Source organism: Bidens hawaiensis, unplaced genomic scaffold (assembly GCF_021521415.1).
Source record: "Bidens hawaiensis isolate Kalapana, Puna unplaced genomic scaffold, B.hawaiensis_p1.1 tig00018669_1, whole genome shotgun sequence".
NCBI classification, from domain to species: Eukaryota; Viridiplantae; Streptophyta; class Magnoliopsida; order Asterales; family Asteraceae; genus Bidens; species Bidens hawaiensis.
In genome coordinates, this window is record NW_027492830.1 from 296,799 (window position 1) to 312,339 (window position 15,541).

Here is a 15,541-nt window from a genome sequence, read left to right on the forward strand (position 1 = left end):
TATCAAAAATACCGATTCCTTGAAAAAACAGAGATAGTAACCAATTTATATCCCAATGCAAGGCCAAAAATGGCATTTGTAGCAGTTACATACATATGCAATTTGGAGTTATATGACAAAAATATTAACACGGAAAGCAAAAAATCAAAGATAAGATGAAGACTAAAATTAGTTATATGGCCTGTAAAATTTTGTATGATAGGCAACAAATTGTTGAATGCAATCAACGCATATTAGCTTAAACCAAAAATGGAAAAAATTGATGATCCACATGTGCAAGGAGCAGGAAAACCCTAATGACCCGAGCTAAATGTTTTGCCGGTTTCTTTCTTAGCCAATTCTATCATTATACCTAAATGACTAATGAGACGGAATTAACATCTTAGATAAAATGGTTAAAATACGGTGCAAACCTTTACACCTTGGGGCCGCAATACCTTATTCTCAGCACAAATGTCCCTCTTTCAATCACCTACTCATACCATTGAAATCGCTAGGGCCTACACACAAGTAAAACCAAAATGCTATAATCAGAAAAGCTCATAACAACTATAACCGGCCCGGTTCAGCTTGTTTACACCATCGATGCTATGGTCAAGATACACAAATCATTCCAGTTGAGAAATTCATGTAAAACCGAAACTGAACCAAAAACTCAGCTTTTACAAAGCTTGAAACCAAACCGAAATAAGTGTTTTTCAAACCGAATTATATATCGCATCTTTTTATTATAAAAATATTTGAAAATGTCATTCATTGTGTTAAGGAATTCATGCTATGAAGAAATACATTTAACTTTCAATAAATAGATGATTTTCAATAAAAAAAAAAGATATATGAGTAACTTTCAGCCGCTACTGTGATACTTATGGCAACACAATTTCACCAAAGAAAAAAATGTGAATGTAAATTCATTACCATCAAAGATACCAAGATATAACATAAAGATGCGTATTTCACAAACCTAAATCGAAGTTTAAGCTCTGTTTTAGCACCCTTTATTCATCAAGATATCCAGTACACTCTTCTTCAAAACTAATAGGTAAAAAAAAGGCAAAAACCTTCATAACTCGATTTCATTCACCAATAGTAAAAATTGCTGCAGATCAGTTCAGAATGGGTACTTACCAACTATTGATTTTGCGTCTGATCATTTGTCTCTGTACAAATTGCCACAACCACCAACCTATGGTATTCAATAATCAGCAATGTAAAACTGGAGCTCCGATGACAAACAAAATCCCCTCTAATTAGGAACAACAAACCCTCTAAAATTGGAAGTAGGGAGAGAGTGTTTTATCCTGAATTTTGAATTTGACGGGGGAGAAGAGATTATTTAGATATGGGTTTGTAATGTAGTATTTATTATACATGCTTTTGTAAAGCTTTTAAACATGCATAGAAGACCATACATAAAGCTTCATTTCTTGTAAAACTATTATTTTTCAACACTCATCATTTCTCTTTCTTATATACGTTATATATCCTAAAAAAATGCAAAAAAAAATTGCAATATTCCATATTTTTTTTTCACAAATCTTAAAAAAATATATTTTGCGATGTCAAATTGTTTAAAAAAACCTACATAACCTGTGTAAAAGCATACTGTTTTATGGCCAGATTCGTTATTTATGGATTTTATTATTAGGATTACTGTTTAGTATAGTAACTAAATTTTGAAATTGTTTCAGTCATAAAATGTTTTGTTTCAATAAAGTCACTAAAGTTTTTTTTTGTGTTTTAATCATAGATATTTTACTTGAAGAGCAGGCTGTGTATGTTTTTTTTTTATTTTTAAACAGATTGACATTGCAAAATATATTTTTTTAAATTGACAAAATTAGTAAAAATTCAGAAAAAAATTACAATATATATATATATAGGGTAGGGTTATCGTAAAACATAATAGTTTTGTGAGAAGTGTAAGAATAGATATATGCCATTGGATCTTTGAATCAATGGTTAAGATTTGTAGTTTCTTAAAAACTGAATAGTGTTTTATTTTTTTTAGCAATTTTTATTGGTTCAAGGGTAAAATCGTCCAGTTGGTGTTTTAAACATGCAAACCGTCATCATATCAGTTAATCACATGAAATAAGAATCTCGATGGTTAATGTTAATATATAGTGTGTTTTAAAATTCAAAAAAAAACTATCTCCTGGTCTATAACATAAGGATCGACCACAGGTTCTTCATTAAACTATTATATTATATTGTCTCAATTGTTCGTTGATTCAAAACATTTATATAGTCATAAAATGTTAGATAATCATTTGATATTTGATGTATAATTGTATAGTTTACAAACTAAACCACGATCTGTAAAAAACCAATTCCTATAATGTAGGAAACAATTAGTAAATAAGTTTTTTTAATATGAACAAGTTAATTACTTTACTACTTTTTTTATATAGATTTTATGAAATCCCATTTGTCAATTTTATATTGGTTCTTATCATTCTCACAAAACTACAATTTCTTATTTGAACTCTTTTCTATATATATATATATATATATATATATATATATATATATATATATAGTTGGTATCATTTAAGAACTCTAAAAAAATTAAGAATTCTTAGAAACTCTTAACAACAAACATTTTTTTAATTTTTTTTATATATTAACATCGTTTAATAGTAGTTTTATAAGATTTCATATATAAATTTTTTATTAGATATATTAATCACAAGTTTACATATGTGTAAGATTTATGTACGACCAAATTTACACATGTGAAAAAAAAACATAGATATGTATAAAACCCAATTTTCAAAATTATAATTGTAAATATATTTAGAAAATGATAAAGAAAATGATAAAACTACACTCAAATAACATTAACATACAATTTTTTTTTTTAAAACGTTAGTTTTAAAGTGTTTTTTTAATTCTTAAATAATTTAAGAGTTCCGTAATGTTAATAATCTTATATATATATATATATATATGTATGTATACACATATATGTGTGTGTATATATTCTGTAAAAGTGCAAAAAAAACTTGTTTTTTTTTTGGAATTTTTCAAAAAAAATTTCTCATTTTTATTTAAAAAAGTTTGCAATGTCAATTGTTTGAAAAAAAAAACTAATAACTTGTTATCCAAATAAAATAGCTAATATTATAACACAAATAAAACTTTAATGAACTGAATGGAATAGATTCAAAATGTGTTTTACTATTTTATAGAGTAATTTCTTTACTATTTGAGTAGTGTGTATATGTGTTATGTTTGTAACGGGATGAATAAAATTAATACCTTTGTTTTCTCTAGTTTTCATCACGTTTTGCTCTTTCAAAAACATAATCCATTCATGTTACCGGATTGTTCTTTCTTTTCTTTCTTTTTTTCCATTTTCGTTTTTTTTAATCTAGAGGTATGTGTTGGCCATTAATTTGTTAGTTATTTCATTATGTTGTAGATTTGTATTGTTGAACAATATGTTGTTCATTGTGTTTCATACGTGCCGCATAACACGTAAAATGATCACTTTAATAGTCATTTTTATTTCCATCAACTATATTTGTATCTTCCAATAAATCATGTTCATTGCCAAAGCATCTTGTGTTGAATCATGTTTGGAGCGACTTGCTAACCAACGGCAGTTACCTTTAAAGGGGTCCAATTTCTTTAATATGTGTGTGTAATCTTTTTGCATAAACAACTCTTTCAAAGTATTGATACGATAGATCGCATTGAGAACGTAGCTAGTCACCTCCCATCCACTTCCATCTATATTTGATATCGGTACTATGAAGTTAATATGTAGTTCTACACATTAGTTTTACTCACTTTATTTTTTGTTCTCCCAACAACTCTCTCTTTTAATTCAAGTTCAATTGCATGTAGTTGTCTAGTATTACTATTCGGTTAGGTTCAAACATGTTTGGAAAAACGTTATTTAACAAGTATATTTATAAGCCCAACAATCTAGCCAAAAGACATCTCAACTTACCTACTAGCCAGCCGAATAATTATAATTAGAGTTTGAATCTTACATGAAATGCATGAATAATAGGCTGTTTGGCAACCTATGCACTAGTAAATGCAGCAATCAGTAAAATGTCTGAATGATTAAGAGAAATTGAGTCAGTAAACATTGAATTAGTGCTGAGTATGTATGCCAATGTGGTGGTAATTGATGATGGAGGAGGATGTTTTGGTGGGTCAAGGATGTGATGTGCGACTGTGCGAGTGGTAGACTGTGGGTTAGGAATATATGTGAAGATACAAATTAGTAAAATTTTAATTCAACGTCATTTTAAAGCTTAATGAGTAAGAGGCTTCCTGACCGATTCAAATGTGTCATTTCAATAAACCAAACACATTAATGTGGATTAATTCATATATGGCTTTTTAATGGAACCATTAATATATTAGCAAACAACGTCCCCCCAAGTAAATTATGTTTTATGTGTCAGTTTGTTGTACATAGAATGTATATATACAACAAGACATTATTATTATTGTTACGATAAATAATTAAAATGATATTTTAATATCTTTAATATGTGTATGAACATATAATTAACGTTTACTTTTTATAAGTGTTATCAAGAAATAAACTAATACGTATCATTGAAAAAAAAAGCATGCATTCTTCTTATTAAGATGGCATCCTAAATAATAATAATAATAATAATAATAATAATAATAATAATAATAATAATAATATTTAGACCAAGTCATAACTCTTTCATCCTTTCTTTTTTTCAAACTGTTAACTTTTATAAACAAATCAACGAAAAGAAGGACACCTCTCTCAACAAGCCCGCAAGGAGAACAAAAAAACCAACAATTACATAAATTTGAAAGAACGCCACTCTCGCGTCCCTTTAGTCCTTATTTTCTATATTCATCTCTTTTAACATATGTTATTACTTATTTATACAATTTATACCTTAACGCATACCACTAACACACTTTCTATTCTCATTTTACATGTTACATTTTTATTTTCTTATTTTAATTTTCTATATCTTTTGTAATGCATTCCTTTTTATTGCTAAACAAATAATAATAAAATATATGCGCATGCATGAGTGTGAAGTGTAATATCCATATGACATCGCATTGGGTCTCAAAGGCTGCTTACATGAACTCAAACCTAAAATATGAACTCTAAACTAAAATAGCAAAAATGAGTCAAGTGGGTATAAGTGTATAAAACTGTATAAGTTGGCCTCAACTCTCGTTGAGTCCGTTGGGAAGTTTTATGGGCTCAGTGAGCCCAAATCTTTTTTATTTCACATCTATTAATTATTGAAATTTGAAAAAAAAAACTAAAAGAATCTTCTAATGTTTCATACAAAACAATGTATTTATCTTTCAAAATAATACAAATTAAATTACATTCACCTCAAAAAAACATTTAAGTAATACTATCTAATAAGCAAGTACTTGGAAGTGTATTAAGAAATTAGAGAGTAACAATCTATACTATATAATAAACAAAGTTTTCTAAGTGCCACATGTCATCACCGTGATGATCTTTACAAAATTTTTCCTCCTCTCACTCATATTAAATACAATTTCTCTTTCTTATTAACAATTTTATTTTATTTTATTTTTCTTTTCAATCTTTCATTCTTCCTTTTTAATAATTCTTTCCTAATTTAAAAATTTTAATAATTCTTTCCTAATTATTTATTAATATTAAGTTTTTATAAGTAACTAATTTTCATGTTAATTTTGAATAATGATTCCAAAAAGTATGGCTTTAAATATATTATATTAGTTAATTAATATTGCGATTTTATAAGAAATTGTATTATTGGATGAAGAGACAAAATTGATTTAAAATTTAAATTTTAATAAACTTTAACTTATTAAATATATATAATATTTACCAAATTACAAGTTTTTTTTATCTTTCAAACCTTAAAAGATAAATTCATTGTTGATGTATTCTCAATGTTGATGTTAATTTAAATGAGCGGGTTATTATAACTGGTTAAAGTATCAAACATGATTCAGGTTAAAACAACTTATAATTAGAATGAGTTTCGGTTCACGGGTTGGTTTAAAAAAAGAGTCACTTACAACTTCTTTTTTTAATTTACTTTTTAATCAACCCATCGTTTATGTTAAGTTTATCATCTTAAAAATCTACAAAAATATATAAACACTAGATTACATGTTTTGGTTTTTTAGATGGATAAATCAACTTCTTACCTTAGAAATACAAAAGTTAGGCATTAACACATTGTTAATCAGATGATAAATTGACTTTGTATATCTTTCTATTATTAAACATTTCAAATATATAGATTTCTTTAATGAACGAGTTATACTTGTACCAAAAAATGAGGTCATTCAAGAAATTAGCAAATGTTTGTTATCCATGTTTCGGGAGATGAAAAATATTACCATTACTCAGATGGTATCTATCATACATATAATGATACATTACAAGAAACTATTTATCTCTTGATGTTTTAAATGATCTCAAAATCTAAGGTTGTCAAGTTATAGATTAGTTGATGATGTTGAAGTGATGATGGTTAAATGGTTTATGCAATGAAACTAAAATACATGTGAAAATACAATATGATAACTGTGTTATAAAAGCGAAAATCATATCCAGAAGTAATATTGAAACTCACATTTTTATTCTTAAAAAGAAAATTTTTACACCTTTAGATGAAATGCTTAATTTCAAACAACGAAATTTTCACTTTATTTTGCGTTTTGCAATTAAGATTAATAAAACCAAGGTCAGTTACTATAGATGGTTCGTTTATTTTTTAAACAAATTATTTTAACTCGTGACCAGTTATGAGTTGCATTATCTAGAGTTAAAATCACAAATACTGTGAAACTACTAAGTTTTGATATAGGAAGTAAAGTTACAAGTAAAACTATAAATATTGTATACAAAGAAATATTTAGAGATTAATGAATTTTCTAATCTTTTATTTTCATATTGTGTAATGTATAATTTATTTTATCGTATAATATATTTTTATATCTGTTGAACATAATTTTTGTATTTGACATTATATTAATATTTAAATAAATTTATTTATTTCAACCCGTGTGCTACATGGGTAACTAACCTAGTTTCATATAGAATAACCATAACCTTAATACCTTATAAACATCACCTCACTATTATGAATAGTTATGTCATGCATTTTATAACTCTCAATTTAGATTTGATTATTATGTAACAAGCTATATAAACTACAACTTCTTAAAATTCAATATACATATTCGAGGGAAATTTGCCACATTTTTCTAATTTACTTCGGAAAATCCGAGGTATCAGCATGAAATATCGTAAAACAAAAAAACAGAAGTTACCTAGTCAAACATCGTACCCCCACTTCTCCTCAACTATCTCCCCCACTCTCCTCAAAATAACCAACTTCTTCACGTCTAACCTTATTATATAAACCCTACTTCACTTACCTCAAACCACACCATTAATCACTTTTCACTCTTTACTCCCACAAACCTTTTACAACCATGAAGAACATAACCATCATTTTCATGGCATTTGCCTTATTAACCATCCTCAAGGTCCAAAGTGCTCATAATATCCATGTTGGTGGTGACAAAGGGTGGGTAACCCCTAAGGCTAATGACACCAATCACTACAATGAATGGGCTAAGAGTAACCGCTTTAGCATCAACGACACGTTGCGTAAGTCATCTTGACCCTTCTGAACAATTAATAATAATAATAATAATAATAATAATAATAATAATAATAATAATAATAATAATAATAATAATAATAATAATAATAAGTTTGTTCATTGCATGCATGAAATAATATTAACATGTGTAGGTTTTGTGTACATTAAGAAGGATTCGGTATTGGTTGTGACAAAAGAAGAATATGAGAAATGCAAGTCAACAAACCCTATGTTTTTCTCGGATAATGGTGACACTAGTTTTGAACTCAACCGGTCTGGATACTTTTACTTCATAAGTGGTGTCTAGCCATTGTGAACATGGGCTTAAGATGATTGTTAAGGTTTTGGAAGCTGAAAACGTTGATCGACCCGCGAACCAAACCGTCTACAGCCGCTACGAGTGAAGCCGCTTCGGTGCTTAAGATGGATAGTGATACTTTGTCTCAAACTCTTATGATTGTGGGAATCATTGCAATGTTTACTGTTTTTATATGTAATTTTTTTTTTTGCTTGAATTTTGATGTATTTCTAAGTCCTTAATTAAGTTTAATTTCCTTCTTTTTTGTTGCAAAATGGATTGTTGACATGGGTTAGTTAAATGGTTTTTTAGTGATATATTTAGGATGTTTTTTTGTTTTTAATAAATATTTGTTATTAGAGTGTAATGTGTTAAAATGTATATGGGTTCTAAAGGAAAGCAAGATAAATGATAGTTGCCGGCTATCAAATAAATTAAGGTTTATACTTTATAGGGCAATTGATTAAGCGATTGGGTACTAATTAAAAGTTATTGAAACATGTTTTATAACATTATATCATTGTTTAATAAAATAATGATATTTGTAATGATGATAGTTTCACTCCCATCCATTCAAGGTGCTTTCGCTTTCCATAATTTGGGATTATTATTTTTAGATTTTATAATGATCATTACCTACTTGAAGAGGTCCCTGACTCGATCAGGTGTTTGTATATAGTATTTTAAAATGAATTTAATGTTATGATTCAATATTAATGTTATTAATTTTAGTGTAAAAATATTGCGGCGTAAGAGTTAAAAGGAGGCATTTGTAATTGTTATAGTTATATGACACAAATCGGACTTTAAGGTAAACCCAAAGGACGAAAAATATAATTTATTTAATTTTATTTGTAATATTGATTTACATTTAATGGATAATCAAAATAATTTTAATATTCAGTTCAACTAAATTACGAACGATAAAGATGATGAAATTACAAGATAACGAACATGGATGAAAATTACCAGTTAAACAATAGATTTGATTTAAGTTAGAAAACAACATTGCAATTCTATTACTATATGCTACGAAAGTGGGTTCTAATTTTCAAGATGAATTATTTATGTATCTATTTTAATGCAATACTTATTTTATATTCCAACATGATCAAGTAGGGTTGAGCTGATGATTATGGTCACTGATGCTAGGGGTAATGACAAGTGTAGATGTATTTGTTTATTTCTTTTTGAACTAAACAAGTGTAGATATTCAGAATAGCTTTTTGGAGTATCATATCATCAACTTTCATTTCACACCCATATGATTTACAGCATATATGGTTTGGTACGTTATAGCTATAACATTAAAGGTTATAAAATTGAGGTTAAAAATTCAAAACTCGGCTAGTGTAGAACAGGACAATTCTGAATTGTGTGACCATATATGGTAATTCCTCTTTTAAGAGACTTTTTACGCGACTTAAATATATATGATGATGGATTAGAATTTCATGACAACTAAAATAGTTCATTATATATGTACCATGTTCTTTTCTAAATCAATATTATGCTACTATGCTAGGAACTGTGATAACCATATAATAGACTTGTTCACAATGCTTTGATGATTTAACACAAGAAAGTCACCATGGAGGATTGGAGGGTATGGACCCCAAACTCCTCAAATGCTGCATAAGCGTCACATCATATTTTTACACAACTCTCAAGATTGCACAATATAGACCAAAGCTTCTTAACCTGATGCAATTTGTGGAAGCAATCGAGGGATAGCTTTAGTTCTCGGAGCTCAAAATCCCCCTTAAATAGAAGATGACAGTGGTCCCATTTGGCCCCGAGCTCCCAAACCCTTCCTCGGGGTCCATATCGTCTACACTAAGTGAAGTAGGAATTTACAAAACTATCTTGTATATTACAAAGCTCTCAATTTTTTTGATATGATACCTGCTTTAAAAAGTTGTCATGTATATATGTGTTGTGCGGTTCTCATAGATAACAATATAGAGAGAGGGAGAGAGTATGAGGGGATAGCTCTGACAATAGTAAAACTTTAAAGGTGGCTTGTTACGTTTATATAAAGATATTTGGATTACTTTAGAATCTGTGAAATGATAAGTAGACGATGAAGATATCTAGATAGATGATACCAAATAGCAAATATAATCTTACTGTTGGAGCGTTATTTTAGCACACTTTATTTCACATCATATTTCTAAAGAATGGGCCACTCTCTACTTTATATTAAATTATATAAAAGATCGAATGACACCCTGGTCGCTACCATAAAGATGGAACTATAACTGTTGGACATTGCAAACAAAAAACTCTAGTACACCGTATGCTTTTGTACCTGTATCATAACTTTGATCTATGTGTATATTCCCAATTTTTTATTTTGTTTTTGGTACGAACATCTTTAATTATTAACTAAGCTTAATTTGATAATTTAAAGAACAAGAAAGGTATATGTATATACTATATACTTGTTAGTTTGGCCTTTTAGTCATATGTTTTGGTTGTAGCTAGTGTCTAACCAAATCTAAAAAAAACAATTCAAGTATATGTAGCGTAACTTATGGTCACATACTAATTAATATTGTTCGTTTTGACTGTAAGTTTGAATACGTACACTAGTGAAAACCCATGTTGATAATTTCATAATTATCAACAATGAAATTATCAACATGACCAAAGCACGTCGATATGTAGCATTTGAGACGCAACACTTTCGTGTTCTAACTAGCTATAGATGATATTAAATTTATCTAAGGTGTCACATGTGATGTAACCTTTTATTGGATTAAAAGTAGTTATGTAACTAATATATATGTATATCTCCCACTCCACACATAACAAACTACAAATTACAACAAACTGGATCATCTTTTTAACAAAGAAATATCAAATTCAAGAAAACATTTCTTTAGCTTGAAACAAGTTGAATTTGGATCCAAATTTGAACTCTTAGATTCTGAGCAAGTAGATGCTTAGCTCCGGGGCTCCATTGCTATCCGGATTCATCATATAGAAAGCTTCTGAATCTCTTGATCCCACAACTCTTTCAAACTTAGCCCTCATGTACATGATCTCACCTTCACCTTGATCATCTTCTTCATCATCACCATCTTTTTCTGCAGGCAGCACACCAGCTCCCATAGATATCGGCTCAACCGCTTTCAAAACCTTCCATTCTTTCTCTCCACACTCTCTTTTCATCGCAAAACCACACTTCTTCCCATTACAATAAGTCCTCCAAAGAGGCTCTTCCAAGATCCTTCTAGAGTTACCAACTTTCTTGACATTCTCTCGCTCTTTATCGCACTCGAGTGCGATTCTCACGAGCCCATAAGCCATTTCCTTCACCAACCCGCTGATCGGGGTCTGTAGCTCGATCAGGAACACGGGTTGGTGAGTAGGGCTTTTTTGGAACGCGAAATGGACATGTCCTTTTCGTGAACCAAATAGGGTTCCTATAACCCTAGATCCCAACCCGTGCAAGAGGTTGGGACGGTTCTTGCTCAGTGCTGACAGCACTGAGCGAACCCTAGCGATTGTGATCGCTTGAAGCTTCTTTCTTGTTAAGGGTGGGGGTAATTCGGTTTCTTTATCCTTTACAGGACAAGAATTGAATGAAGAAACTTGTTCTTGTTCTTCATCTTCATTGCCAACTTTGTTTGACCAATGGAAGTGTTTCTTGTCCGGAGAGGCTTTTGCCATAATGGTTGTTTAATTTGTTGTTTGAAAGAAAGATAATAACCAAAGTGAAAGAATGCAACTACTTAAATGAGAGTGAGTGAGCAAGTGTGAGAGAAAGAGAATGTAGTTATTTATTTATTTATTTATTTATTTATTTAGTATTATTTATCTTATTTGTTTTAAAGTGATGAATGCATCTTTTATGAACGGCGAATCGGGTCGGATCTTGAAAAAGAAAGAAGTATAGGCAACCCCACCAAGATAGAGTTTGATTTCAAATTAAAGAATTCAAGCCCCTTCATTAGCAATGATTTTAGGTTAATCCTTTTATTAAATAACAATAACTAGCATTTCTCATCACATTAATAATTATTAATTTCACTAAATATATTTTACTAAATAGTCATTGATATTTATTAAATTCCATTAATTTGATCGCTATCAAATATTTTGTAATTGATGCATCAGCATAAGTTATTACAGTGACGTGAATGACTACTACTAATTTTATGACAACTATATATATAAACAACCAATATTATATTGACACGTTTCATAACTGAGCAAAACTTACCATAATGTGCGCTACTATCATAACCTTGATATGTAATGAATTAGATTGGATGATTAGTTAAATTACTTCACATGTCCATGTCCATTTAATTAACATAAGTATACATGTAGATATACCACAAATTTATTTTCTTTGAAAGACAATATTTTCAAGTTAAGAATGTTCCTAAAAAGTAAATAAGTTTTGATATCATAGATTTGAAATCAGTATAAAATCTCACTTAAATGAGTCAATTCAAACCCACAACAATGTTCACAAACACACTCATAAGCCCTTTTTGGTAATTTCACTAGAGAATAAAGGGAAGGAAACAAAGTAAAATATGTAACTTCACTTTCTTGGTGGGGTTAAGAGAGAAGCTAATGCTTGACTCAACTTTATTTGTGTTTTATTGACCAGAATTCCCAACACAACACCAAAGTATTACAGATGCACTCAGGCAGCAAAAAGAACACTCTTTTTCCCAATACAACTTTTTACTGCATATTGTACAACTATGTTTTTTAGTTTACCACATAAAAACATTATACATGATCACTAGAATACTAATACTACTGGGTTCTGGCTTCTGGTGGGTTCTGGTGGCTCAGGGCTTATGGATCTAGCAATCCTTTATTGGCTGCCAAAGGACCACCCCATCCCTTTGTTAGGTCTATTCCATGAGGAACATTCTTCAAGGCTTGTTTTTAACACCACGTTTTTACCTTAGTTACTCAATCGAATTTACAGTCTTTCATACCAACTAATATTGTATGTTTCATCCATAAGAAGTAACGCCTTTGGTTTTTGCTGTACAAGTGAAAAATTATCGAAAGGTTATCAACTTTGTAACTAGCTATAGGTAGGGTCTGAGAAGAGAGGAATGCAGACAAATCAATATCCCTAAGGATAGAGAGTTGCTTCGAGAGACCATTGACTCTAAACACATAATAGACAAATAAACAAACATATAGATATCTAACATAAAAGATAAAAAGTGAAGAAACACTAATCGACCCCGGGCAGATTACGGATAATCTGGGGGTTAAATAGATGTTTCCCACGAGGATGAGGTCCAGCAAAGAAAGTTGTTCTTCAGGTGACCTGCAAAACAGACACCGTAAGCTCGTCACTGAGAAGAGGGGGTTCCTCCTTGTGACCACCCTCCGGTGTGAGAATCAGACTAGATTGCTCTGAATATAAGTGTATATTAAGAGATTGCTAGAAAAGATAAGATAATGAGATATCAGATCCTGTCCTTACCATTCCAAGGTGTTGGAGTATTTATAGCCGAAGGCTGAATAGTATTCCTGTTCTACCAACAGTGGGCTACGCACGAGCCATGCTGGTTGGTGGATAGGCTGCGGCTGATAGTGACAAGGCCGGCTGTATACTGTTCCTTTACTGCCGGCTATGCACTGTTCCACCAACTGTAGGCTACGCACGTCCCACAGTGAGGGTTGGTGAGTAGGCAGCGGCTAATAGTGACAAACAGTACTAGAGGGTGCTCCTCCTCGTACTGTTGTCGGTGAGTTGTCACCCTGTGATTGGTTCATGGGCTGCTTTGGTCAGATCTTGTCTATTTTGTCCATACCTTGGCAGGTATAGTTCAAAAGATCTTCCAGAAGCATACGGACCGGCTCATTTGGGCGGGAGTATTCCCGCCTTGCTCATTCCTTCAGGTGACATTACTGAAGTATCAAGAGTTAGTGCCTTGTGCGTGTAGCCTTGCTATTAGTGCGGGTAGCCTTCCCTGATGGCTTGTATCCGCAGCTGCGGGAACAGGCGGGGTACTTCACCATTGGGAGGCTTTCCCTGCGGGAACAGCTGGCGTACTGCGCGTAAGGTCTTCATCTCTGAGCATGGTGGGTCCTGCGGAAGCAGTTGGTCCTTGCGCAGATGTCCCTCTTCAAGGTGAGTCTTGCGGGTCCAACTGGGCTCTGCTGGGACCTACCTCTTCAAGTAGCATGGTAAAAATATTCAGATAAATATCTAAAATTAATACAAAGATATAAATATAATAAGACAATCACAAATAACACCCACATAGAGTGTATGCGAATTTAAGCCTCTAAGTCAGAGCTAAGACATATTTGTACCCTCTCTTAAAAATCATTAACCTTAACTTACGACTCCACAAAGTCTTATATCGTGGATGTCCTAAGAGAGATGCAAATCTAGTAAAATCATGGCTAGCTAATCCGCTCATTTAGGTTAATCTGGCCTGTCTTTGAAATTACTTCCATCCAAACACAATTAAATCCTATCTTTCATAGTCAATATTTCTTAAACGTCTTAATAATGTTTGAATAAGACATTATTTACGACTCATTATCTCTCATACGTAAAAAAAAATAATAAAAGTGTGTCACATATTTCTTTTAACAAACTGAGAATTGTGTTTGGAATTGAGCTATAACTTGTGATCTCATATATTTGTTCTTTCTAGTTCCAAATTCTGATTTTTGTAGTTTTATTTAAATTTTGTCGATTTGTTTTTTATGACTAGATTTGTAGAAAAAGATAAAAAAGAATAAAGGAATAAAGGGTGCATATGGGTCTCTTTCTGTCACATAGTCCATTTGTAGACAGTTTATGTCTAAGTTTCACCAGCCAATACCCTAAAAGTAGGCCTAGAAATGGCCCACACTTCAATTACATTATTTTCAGAAATTCCAAAAGTAAAGACCTTATTACGTAATCATTTGTAATCATATGCTCATATGGTGGATGTATAAAAATTAACGGTTTTCACTAATTTTTTTGTACCATTTTATTTTTTATTCGTAATTATGTTTTCTAAAACGGATATGATTAATTATATGCTTTCATATGAGTTTAAGAAAGAAAAATATTAGAGGGGAGAGATCAAGGTGTCGGATAGAGATATGAACATTCGCAATGGAGGTCTTTGAATTCGTCTGTCGTTTAGGTTGACGTTTAGGTGGCATGAGATGTTCAAACACGGTACAATACGTGTAGTAGGAAGAACCACCAGCCAACGTGAAGGAGAGAGGGGGTTCCGTAAGGTTTGATGGTGAATGAACCGGAGAATTTGTGACCATTTGGTGTAAATTATGGTTTTTTCGTGTATGGTAATTGCATTACTAGTGGGATAAGAAAAGTTATACAAGAAATATGAAACAACATGGTAAGGTTTTTGAAAGTTTATGCAAAATGTATGAATTTGATAATATGTTATAAAAGTATTTTTGGATTATAAAATTATTTTTGATGAAAAGAAGAAAGATAGAAAATAAGAGAGCGAATATTTACAATTTACAATAAAGAAAAAGACATAAGATGAAACTTTTTCCATAGGTTTGAATCTAGGAGCATGGTATTGATATTAGGCTACGTGTTGTGAGGCTGTTAAGCGCTGTT

General features: G+C 30.9%; 2 pseudogenes; one reads left to right on the top strand and one right to left on the bottom strand.

The window, feature by feature from the left end:
- Positions 1 to 7,476: 7,476 nt before the first annotated feature.
- LOC143556692 (early nodulin-like protein 5 pseudogene) lies at positions 7,477 to 8,700 on the top strand (annotated as a pseudogene).
- A 2,029-nt stretch (positions 8,701 to 10,729) lies between these two features.
- LOC143556684 (protein MIZU-KUSSEI 1 pseudogene) lies at positions 10,730 to 11,714 on the bottom strand (annotated as a pseudogene).
- Positions 11,715 to 15,541: the final 3,827 nt, after the last annotated feature.